Source organism: Octodon degus, unplaced genomic scaffold (genome assembly GCF_000260255.1).
Source record: "Octodon degus isolate 3935 unplaced genomic scaffold, OctDeg1.0 scaffold00318, whole genome shotgun sequence".
NCBI lineage: Eukaryota > Metazoa > Chordata > Mammalia > Rodentia > Octodontidae > Octodon > Octodon degus.
In genome coordinates this window covers 35,643-46,971 of record NW_004524894.1, presented here as the reverse complement: position 1 = coordinate 46,971, position 11,329 = coordinate 35,643, and positions in this window count along the sequence as shown.

The following is an 11,329-nucleotide window of genomic DNA, read 5'->3' as shown; positions in this document are numbered from 1 at the left end:
TTGATTTCTTTATGATAGCCATCGTTTCTGGGGTGAGGTGATATGTCAGTGTTGTTTTAATTTGCAATTCACGGATGACTATTGATGTGGAGCATTTTTTCACATATTTATTCTATTTAATTTCATCCTCTGAGAAGTGTGTGTTCATCTCGGATGCCCATTTCTGGATTGGGTCTTTAAATTTGGGGGCCCTAATATTTTTTAGTACTTTATGAATTCTAGAGAGCAGACCTTAGTCTAAGTACTTATTTAACATGATATTTTCCAAATTTGTGGGTTGTCTTTTCACTTTGTTGGTAATTTCTTTAGACGTGCAAAAATTTATCAGCAAGAGTAGGTCCCAGTTGTTAATTCCTTCAAGTGTTTCCCATGCAATTTGATTTTTGTTCATGAACTCTTTGCCTACCCCTATATCTTCAAGAGTGCCTTCTACTTTCTCTTCAAGGAGATTTGGTGTCTCTGCTTTAATATTTTGATCTTTTTACCATTTTGACTGCTTGTCAAAGATAAGGTGGCTTAGTGTTTTCGTAGTGGATTCAGTGATTTCCAACCAACTGCATTGATCCTCACATCTATTTCGTTGCCAGTACCATGCTGATTTTATCACAGTAGCTTTGTAGTATAAATTCAAGTCAGGAATTTTAATGCCTCCTTCCTTGTCTTTATTGTCCAGGATTGCCTTTGATATTCTAGGTCTTTTCTGGTTACAAATAAATTTGAGGAATGATTTTTCTAGCTCTGTGTTGTATGCTTGTGGTAGTTTGATAGGGATTGCATTAAACCTGTATAGCAATTTTGGGAGTATGGCCGCCTTCACAATGTTGTTTCTTCCAAAACAGGAACAAGGAATATCTTTTCATTTTTTGAAATCCTTTATAATCTCTTTTTAAAGAGTACTGTCATTTTCCTTGATAAGACATTTGACTTCTTTGTTAGATTAATTCCAAGGTATTTCCGTTGCTTTGGTGATATTGTAAAATGTATTGTTTCTATAATTTCCATTACAGTGTGTTTGTTATCTGTGTAGAAGAATGGTATTGACCTTTGAGTATTGCCTTTGTATCCTGCTATGCTACTGAATTTGTGTATTAATTTTAATAGCTTCTTGGTGGAGGTTTCTTGGGTCTTAGACGTAAAGATACATGTCATCTGCAAATAATGTTAATTTAACTTTACATATTCTTATTCCTTTTCTTTCTCTTAATAGCTCTACCTAATGATTCCAGAACTATATTGAATTGGAGTGTTGATAGAGGAAACCCTTGTCTAGTACCAGATTTAAGAGTAAAAGTTTTCAGTATTTCTCCATTTTGAATTATGGTAGCCATTGCGTTTCATAAATGGCTTTTACCATATTGAAGTAGAGGCCATCTATTCATATTTTCTGTAGAACTTTGAACATGAATGAGTGTTGGACTTTGTCTAAAGCCTTTTCTGCATCAATTGAGATGATCATGTGGTTTTTAGTTTGGGCTATATTGATGTAGTCTATTACATTTTTAGATATTCAAATGTTGAACCATCCTTGCATCCCTGGGATGAACCCTACCTGGTCATGGTATATGATCTTCTTGATGATTTGCTGTAATTTCTTTGCTAGAATTTTATTAAGAATGTTTGCATCTTTGTTCATGAAGGAGATTGGCCTATATTTCTCTTTATTAGTTGTGTCTTTCTGTGGTTTTTGTATCAGTATAATACTTGCCTCAAGGAATAATTTTGGGAGGATTGCTTCCTTTTTCATTTCATTGAAGATTTTGAGGAGTATGGGGTTATATATTCTGTAAATTTCTTGTAGAATTCAGCTGACAATCCAACCAGACATGGACTTTTCTTTGTTGGTAGGTTTTTTATTATATGTCATGTTTCATGTTCTGTTATTGGGCGCTTAAGAGTAGTAATATCTTTTCTATTCAGTTGTGATAACAGTACCTTTTTAGGAATCTGTGCATTCCTTCTGTGCCTTCTATTTTGTGAGAGTAAAGATTCTCAAAGTAACTATTGATAATCTTCTGAATTTCAACTGGGCCTGTGGTAATTACAACCTTGTCATTCCTTATTGCTTGCATTTGAATTTTTCTTTCCTCTTTTTCATGAGGTGAACTAGGGACTTACCGATTTCACTTAATCTTTCAAAGATCCAGCTTTTTGCTTTGATAATTCTTTGATTTTTTTTTTCTTCTTCTCAAATGAATAAATTTCTGCACTAATCTTTATGATTTCTTCCCAACTTTGGGCTGTGGGTTTGGTTTGATCTTCCATTTCTAGTTGTTGAATTTGCAGCATTAGGGTATTTATTTGTTCCTGTTCTGTTTTCCTAATGTGTGATTTTGCAGTGATGAATTTTCCTTTGAGAACTTCTTTCATCATATCCCATGAATTCTGATAAGTTGTGCTTGAATATTCATTGAATTGTAGATATTGTTGAATTTCTTATTTCATTTCATCTGTGACCCATTGGTTGCTGAGTAGGGTATCATTTAATTTCTATGTATTTTGGGATTTTTTCTGGTTTCTTTTGTCATTTATTTCCAGTTTCATTGCAGTGTGGTCAGATAATATGCATGGGTAATTTCTGTTTTCTTACATATACTTAAGCATGACCTATGGACCTACAGTATGTGTTCTGTTTTTGAAAATGATCCATGTACAGCTGAGAAAAATGTGTTTTCAGCGCTTTTTTTGGCGCAACACTGTGTATATGTCCAGCAAGGCCATTTGTTTCAACCTCTGGTTCAGTTGTGTTATTTCTTTGCTAAGTTTTTTCTGGTTGACCTATCTGTTGGGGATAAGGGTGTGCTAAGGTCTCCTGTTAAGATTGTGGCATTGGATATTAGATTTTTCATGTCCATTAAGATTTGCTTTATAAAGTTGGGTGCTCCCGTGTTTGGTGCATACATATTTATGAGTGTTACAAGTTCCTCTAGAATTTTTCCCCTAACCAGTATATAGTGGCCTTCTTTATTTTGTTTGGTAATTGCTGGTTTAAAGTTGAGACTGTCTGAGAATAGGATTACTACCCCTGCTTTTTCTGAGGTGCTGGGGCATGTAGTGTTGTGCTCCATCCTTTGACTTTCAGCCTATGAATGTCTTTGTGAATTAAATATGTTTCTTGTATACAGCATATATTTGGATTTTGTTTCGTAATCCACTGTGCCAGTCTATTTCTCTTAATTGGTAAATTGAGTCAATTTACATTGAAGTTTATAGTTTAGATATATTGACTTATGATGGAAATGTTATTTACCTGTTGTTTTTTACTCCTTTTTCCCTGTGTTTAATTGCTTATCCTATTTAGTTGTTTGCTTCTGATCTCATTCGAGGAGTTCTGATCATTTTTTTCCCTGTTTAGAACATTTTTCAGTTGCCTGTGTAGGGTTGCTTTGTCATCATGAAATTCTTTAGTTTTTCTTTTCATGGAAGTATTTCACTTCTCCATCAAACTTGAAAGAGAGTTTTTGCAGTGTATAGTAGTCTTGGCTGGAATTTGTTTTCATAGAGGAATTGAAGTATTCTGCTCCATGCTCTTCTTGCCTTCATGGTTTGTGAAGAGAAATCAGCCATAATTCTGATGGATTTTCCTTTGAATGTGATCTGCTTCTTTTCTCTAGCGGCTTTCAATATATTATTTTTGAGCTGAATTTCTGGGATCTTGACTATTATATGTCTCGGTGTGTTTTTCATTGGGTTGAGTTTACTTGGCATTCTGTATGCTTCAGTCACCTGAATATCAGATTGTTTCCTCATATTTGTGAAGTTTTCTTCTATTACTTCTGGCCATAATTTTTAATGTCATTTGTATTGACTGATTCTTTCTCATTGATGCCTATTAGTCTCACATTGTTCGTCTTTGCATCATTTTGAGGGCGATGAATTATTTTTCCTGCTTCCTAGTTGTTTTTAAGAGATCCTTTCTTACCTTTTCACTAGCTGCACCAGCCTCTTCAAGATCTGAAACTCTGTCTTCACTTTCACTTAAATGGTTCTTCAAGCTTATGATTGAGATATTAATTTCCTCTCTATCTCTTTGACTCTCCTTCATGCTATCTATTTCTTTCCTGTATTGCTCATTCAACAAATCCGTCATTTTTCTAATCTTCTCTATTTTTTATCAATGTGTTCCTTAGAAGCGGTTATTAATTCTTTTACTGCAGTATTTTTCCACATTGTTTCTTACCTATGTTTCTGTAGTTAATTCTTTCCTTCAGATGCAATGAGTTCCAAGAGTTCTTTTCTTATTTCAGAAAATTACTCTCTGAGTTCCTCTATAACTTTCTGCTGTTGCTTATTTATTATAGATACTATTAATTCATTCATTTAAGCTGAGCTAATGTCCTCTGCACTTGTTCTTAGTCGCCATTGGGTTTCCTCCATATGTATCTGCATTTGATTCTTTACTTCTGATGTTTTTAAATCAGGTATTTCTTTTTTCATTTCCAATCTGAGTTCCTCTATAACTTTGTGAAGTTGTTTCTTTATTTCAGAAGCTGTTGATTCATTGATTTCAGCTGTGTGAGTCCCAATTTTTTCTGTGTTAGTGTACTCTGCACTTGTTATTGGTGGGTTTGGGATCTGAGATTGCATTTTGTTTCTTCTCATTGGCATTTTGTGTAGCACTCTCTTCTGACCTTTGTTGTGGTGCTTTTGTGCAGTTATAACCTTAGCACCTACTGATGTTAAAATTTATTTACAAATTTTGGATTTATCCAGCTGTACCTGGCTTGGATCTGGCTGCTGTGCTCAATTCATTCCTGCTGCTGCCTATGGGAGTGAACCTGTTGTGCCCCTCTGGCATGATGTTCTTCTCTTGAACTATCTGGGTTGTTCTGTCCCCTACACTCTATGCAGGGATTGCAGCTGCAGCGTTTCACCTCAAGCCTGTATGCCAGGCCTGAGCTGAGTCTGGATGGAATAAAGTGGAGTAGGGGGGAGAGGAATCTCTCCCACACACTCACAGGCCCTGGACTAGGACTGGATGTTGGGGTCCCCAGAACATGGCAGAAATTCTCACTGGGCAGGCAGGGTGAAGGAGTGTTGCAGAGTAGTGGAGGGCTTCGAAGTGAGTGGAAGAGGGTCTCACCTATGTTGCGCTTGCGCTGGAACCGGCAGGTCCCACCGACATAGGGTAGTCGGAAGCTCTCCCACACACTCACAGGACCTGGGATAGGACTGGACCTGTGTGTCCCTAGAAAGCAGCAGAAATTCTCACCAAGCGGGTGGGGTGGGGTGTGCAGCAGAGTGTTCAGGGGGCCCCAAGTGGGCCGAAGATGGTCTCCCCCACACTGCGCCTGGACTGGGACCAGCAGGTTCCCTGGCGCAAGGCAGTTGGAAGCTCTCTAACACACTCACGTGGCCTGGGCTAGGAATGGATCTAGACCACGTACTTGTCCTTAGGTCTCACTTAAATATATGTAAGAAAGCAGAAATTATCCCATGCATATTATCTATCCACAGTGCCATGAAACTGAAAATACATGTCAAAAGAAATCTGAAAAACCACATAAACACATGGAAATTGACCAACACTCTATTCAGCAACCATTGGTTTACAGTGGAAATTAAAAAACAAAATGAACAATATCTAAAATTCAATGAAAATTCAAACACAATTTATGGAACTTAAGGGATGCGATGAAAGCAGTTTTAAGAGGGAAATAGCAGAACTCCCTGCAAAGAGGCTAGAGGCAAGACCCACCTAGCTGATTCAGGAGCAGTACATCTTGCCAGAGAGACACAAAGGGTTCAGCTCTAACAGCTGCAGCAGAAAGAAGTGGAGCACAGCAGCCAGATCCAAGCAACACCCATCTGGAAGAATTTGAACTTCATAGATCCGGACCTGGTGATGAGGTAATAATTCTATCCAAGCTCTTCACCAAAGGCCAGAAGACAGTGGTATACAAAATGACAAAGAGAAGGAACAAAATGCAGTCTCAGGCCCCGAGTCCACCCAGTACAACTGCAGAAGACACTAGCACTGAGGAAATTGGAAATCACATGCCAGATATCTCAGAAATAATAGCGTTGACAGTAAAGAATCAACTGCAGAAAGGTATAGAAGAAATCAGATCAGAAATAATTTCGGAAATAAAAAATGAAGTGGTAACTATAATCAAAGAAGTACTAAGTGCTTCTAAAGAATACACTGATAAAAAAATAGAGGAGAATATAAAAATGATGGAACCCCTGAATAAACAATTTAGGAAAGAAATAGAATCTATGAAACAGGTGCAAAGTGATATACAGGAAATTAAAACCTCAATCACAAGCTGGCAAAACCATTTGAGGGAAAGTGAAAATAGACTTTCTGACCTGAAAGACACCATTGCGGCTAGTGAAAAAGTAAGAAAAGATCTCTTAAAAACAACTAGGATGCAGGAAAAAATAATTCAATACCTGCAAGAGGATGCAAAGATGAACAATGTGAGACTAATAGGCATCAATGAGAAGGAAGGAGTCAATACAAATGATGTGTGAACTCACACATTTGGAAAGCCGAAAGGGAAAAAATAAACATCCTAATGTTGCACCTGCAACATCTATAAAAGGAAGAAGAAATGAAATCCAAAGCCCAAGATGGCAAGAAATAGTAAATTTTAGAGCAGAAATTTATTCAATTGAGACAAGAAAAGCATTTCAAAGAAATAATGATTCAAAAAGCTGGTTTCTTGCAAGATTACATAAAATTTAAAAGTCCCTAGCTAACCTCATCAAAAAGAGGAAAGAAAAAATTAAAATAAAAGCATTAAGGCCTGAAAAGTGTGTAATTATGAAAGCCCCAGTGGAAATTCAGAAAATTATTAATAGTTCATTTGAGAATATCTACTGTCACACAATACAAGACACAGAAGAAATGAACAGATTCCTAGAAAGGAACAAACTACTTAAACTGAATCAAGAAGATATAACAACTCTCAATAACCCAATAACTGTCAATGAAATATGAAATGTAATAAGAAAAAACCCTACCAACAAAGAAAGTTCCAGGTCCTGATGGATTCACAGATTAATTATACAATAAATTTATGGAAATTATATACCTATATTTCTCAAACTCTTCAATAAAATTGAAAAAGAGGCAGTCCTTCTAATACCATTCCTGGAGGCCAGTATTATACTAACACCAAAATCTGGGAAAGATGCAATTTAAAAATAGAAGTACAGGCCAATCTCCCTCATGAACATAGATGCAAAAATTCTGAATAAAATTCTAGCAAATAGAACACAGCAAATCATTAAGAATATTAATCACTGTGAGCAAATAGAATTCATCCCATGTATGTGAGGATTGTGCAATATGCACAAATCTATGAATATGATACACTATCAATAGAGCCAAATCTAAACACATGATCATCTACATTGATTTAGAAAATGCTTTTGACAAAGTCCAATACTTATTCATGTACAAAGTCTTACAGAGCATTGGAATACATGGCCTCTACTTCAATCTGATAAAAGCCATCTATGACAACTCAATGACTAACATAATTTTAATTGGGAAAAACTGAAATCTTTTATCACAGATTTGGTACAAGACAAAGATGTCCTCTTTCACCACTCTTATTCAATATAGTTTTGGAATCATTAGCTAGAGTCATTAGACAAGAGAAACAAAAGTAAAAAGAATAGGTAAAGAAGTTAAATTATCATTATTTGCAAATGACATGATACTTTGATTTGAAGGGAAAAAACACTCAACCAAGAATCTATTTCAGTTCAAACACAAAAACAGTAGCATATAAGGATAAAAAGTCAATATCGAAAAGTGAATAACATTCCTATACCCAGCTAACAAACACACTGAGAGGGAAATTAGAGAAATAATACTTTTTAAAATAGCACCATAGAAAATGAAATACTTTGTTATTAATCTAACTAGAGAAGTCAAAGACCTTTTCGAGGAAAATTACACTACTCTGAGAAGAGACATGATAGAAGATTTCAGAAAATGGAAAGATATTTCTGGCTCCTGGATAGGAAGAACTAATGTTGTAAAGATGGCCATACTCCCAAAACTGCTGTACAGATTAAATGCAATCTCTATCAAATTGACACAAACATACCTCACAGACCTCACAGACCTAGAGAAATCGTTCCTAAAATGCATTTGGCACCAGAAAATACTAGAGTAGCAAAGACAATCTTGGACAAGGCAGGAGACATTATAATTCCTGACTGGAAATTATACTACAAAGATGCTGTGAAAAAATTGGCATGATACTGACAACAAAACACACCTGAAGATCAATGGAATAGATTAGAAGATGCAGAAGTCTCTACAAACAAACTCAGCCACATTATCTTCAACAGAGGGGCCCAACATGCTTACTGGAAGAAAAATAGCCTTTTTAACAAATGGTGCTCGAAAAACATGCTCTCTACTGCTGAAAAGTAAAACTCGACCCAGGTCTAGCACTGTGCACTAAACTAAAGTCAAAATGGATTAAAGATCTAACCATTAAAACAGAAACACTGAATAACTTGGAAGAAAATTTAGGAGGAGCTATTGAAGTTATAGGGGTAGGCAAAGAGTTCATGAATAAAAATCAAATCGCATGGGTAGTACTGGAAAGAATTAACACCTGGGATCTCCTCTTATTGAGATCATTTTGCATGTCAAAAGAAATTACCAACAAAGTGAAAAGACAACTCACAAATTGCAAAAACATCTTGACTAATGAACACTCAGAAAAAGGCCTGCTCTCTATAAATTATAAAGAACTAAATACATTAGGACCTCAAAATTTAAAGATCCAATCCAGCAATGGTCATCTGAGATTAAAACACACTTCTCAGAGGACGAAATTAAAGAAGCGATATGCTCCACATCACTAGCCATCTGCGTAATGCAAATGAAAACACTAAGATACCATGTCAACCTTGAACGAATGTCTATCATAAAGAAATCAGCTAACAACAAATGTTAGAGTGGCTGTGTGGAAGAAGGAACATTTCTCCACTTCTAGTGGGAATGTGGACTGGCTCAAGCATTATGGAAATGCATATGGACACTCCCTAAAAAGCTAGGACTGGAAATTCCATTCATACCAGCTATCCCCTGACTGGAAATTTATCCGCGGGGAACTGAAAACGTCTTATCATAGTGATGTATGTGTGCCTATATTTATAACAGCAAAATTTGTGATATCCTAATCTTGGAAACAAGCAAGGTTCCTGTCACCTGAAGAATGAATGAAAAAGATGTAGCATTTTTATACAATGGAGTATTTTTAGCTATAAAGAATGATAAATTTGAAGCCTTTATTTTTAAGAAGATATCAATTGAAGACGTACCCATAAGTGAAAGAAACCAGACACATGTGTGTAAATGTCATATAGTTTCCCTAGTATAAGAATTAAAAAGAAAAAATACAAATAGAAAGTTATAACACAATTAAAGGAAAGCGAGAATTGAATTTGAAGTTTACACAATGAAGAGAGGGCAAGAAAGAAAGCTAGAAAACATGACAGGGACAAAGCCATACATTTATGTGCACAAGATGAGTAAGGAAAGGATCCTGAGAATCTGCAGCATATTTTTGAAAGTAGCTGTTAATTGATTGGATTCTCACACTGACTAACTATATATGATGATACTTGTGAACTAATCAACTGCACTGAAGATAGCAATGTGTGATGGTAGGGTCATGCTTGGAATGCCTGCCATTCTGGTCCTCTAAATAAAAACTGTTTGTTGTAACATACCAATTACTGCGGTACTGTCTCTCAAGTAAATATATGTTTAATATAAAAGGGGGTGTAGTGAGTTAAAGTAGGAGACAGGGGGAAAAGTGTTATTGGATTGTCCTGCTACAGTTTTGTGTATCTTTGGATTTGTATATTTCTGAGTAAATATATGTAACTGTTTATTCCTATTTTTAAAAAGTATTTATTTTATTTTTTAAATTTTTCTTCTTAAAGTTTAACATATCAATACTTGATGAAAAATACCTGTTCCGTGTTATGCCTATGATGATTAATACTCAGACAGATATTGTGGATAAGATCAACAGCCTATGCTGTAAGGTAGTATTGATAAGCTTCTCTTCTCATGGTTAACAACCTAAGTTCATAGACCAAAAATTCAAGAAAAAGAAGGACTGCAAGGACAGCCAACATTTCAGCCCTAGCCTTTCAACTTCAGTGAAGACTCAGTACACAGGAGAACCTGTACTGTAACACCATGTAACTCAATTGTGTCCCAAATATTCTGATCAAGGAGATTATGTAACCACAGAGGAAAGTGATCGATGATGTAGTGTTCCTAAGGAGAGTCACATGGGGTGATAACATTCTGTCTGGCTTTCACATAGAGCAAATTGGTCAAGCAATTCCCGAGACTCACCCACATGGCTGACACTGACAATGTTTCTCCAATCTGAGGCACAGGATCTCAGGATAAATTCTGAGAGGATTTAACTGATCTTATCAAATCCAAGTTATATAACTTGTTATATCTGTATTTTTTTTTTTTTTTGGTCTTAACCTCCAGCAGAAAATTATAACAGCAAAATATAAAATGTAAAGCCATACTAACATATTGAACTGTAAGAGGCTTAAGGCAACAACTCTTTTTTTTAATGAACCAGGGATTGAACTCAGGCCCTTACCCTTCCCAGGCAAGCGTTTATTTCACTGCGCTATCTCCCCCTGACCAAGTCATCAACTGCTGTCATTGCCAGTCTTATGGAAAACCCACTACTATTATGGACTACTGGACTATATTGAAGTGTTTTGCTGTATTCAGGCACCTACAATATTTGAATAACAATGGAAAACCCTTCTCTGAAAAAATTAAACAAAGGTGGGGGATACAAATGAATGGCAATTTTTTATCTGTAGGATCAATATAGTTAGGATAGATACATAGCTTTATTCTGTTGTATCGTTGAATAGAGAGATTTGTTCTACTAGTGTTTGTGGACAGGATATCATGTCTGCATCTTGTACATTGAATAATCACTAAGACAACAATATGCAACTTCTTAATTATTGAAACTGTTACTAATTGTTTTTGAAACTGTCTCATTGCTATTTGTTTCTCAATGAAATTATTAAAAATATATGAAAATATTTCACTTGCCTTTTAAAATTTAAATCTTTAAGAAATTGGTCAAATCACAAATTATATTTCTTGTATAAGATATAAGAGATAAATAAAAAGAAAGCTTGACACCAAGGGTTACAAAATTATTGCATTTAAAATTTCCTTTCTTACTTGTCAGTAAAGTTGTATTTGTGTAGCTTTAATATTATAAGTACAACTTTTGAGAAGTTTTTTTTATGAAGATAGTGGTAAAGGAAAAACACTAAAAATATTTAAATTAAA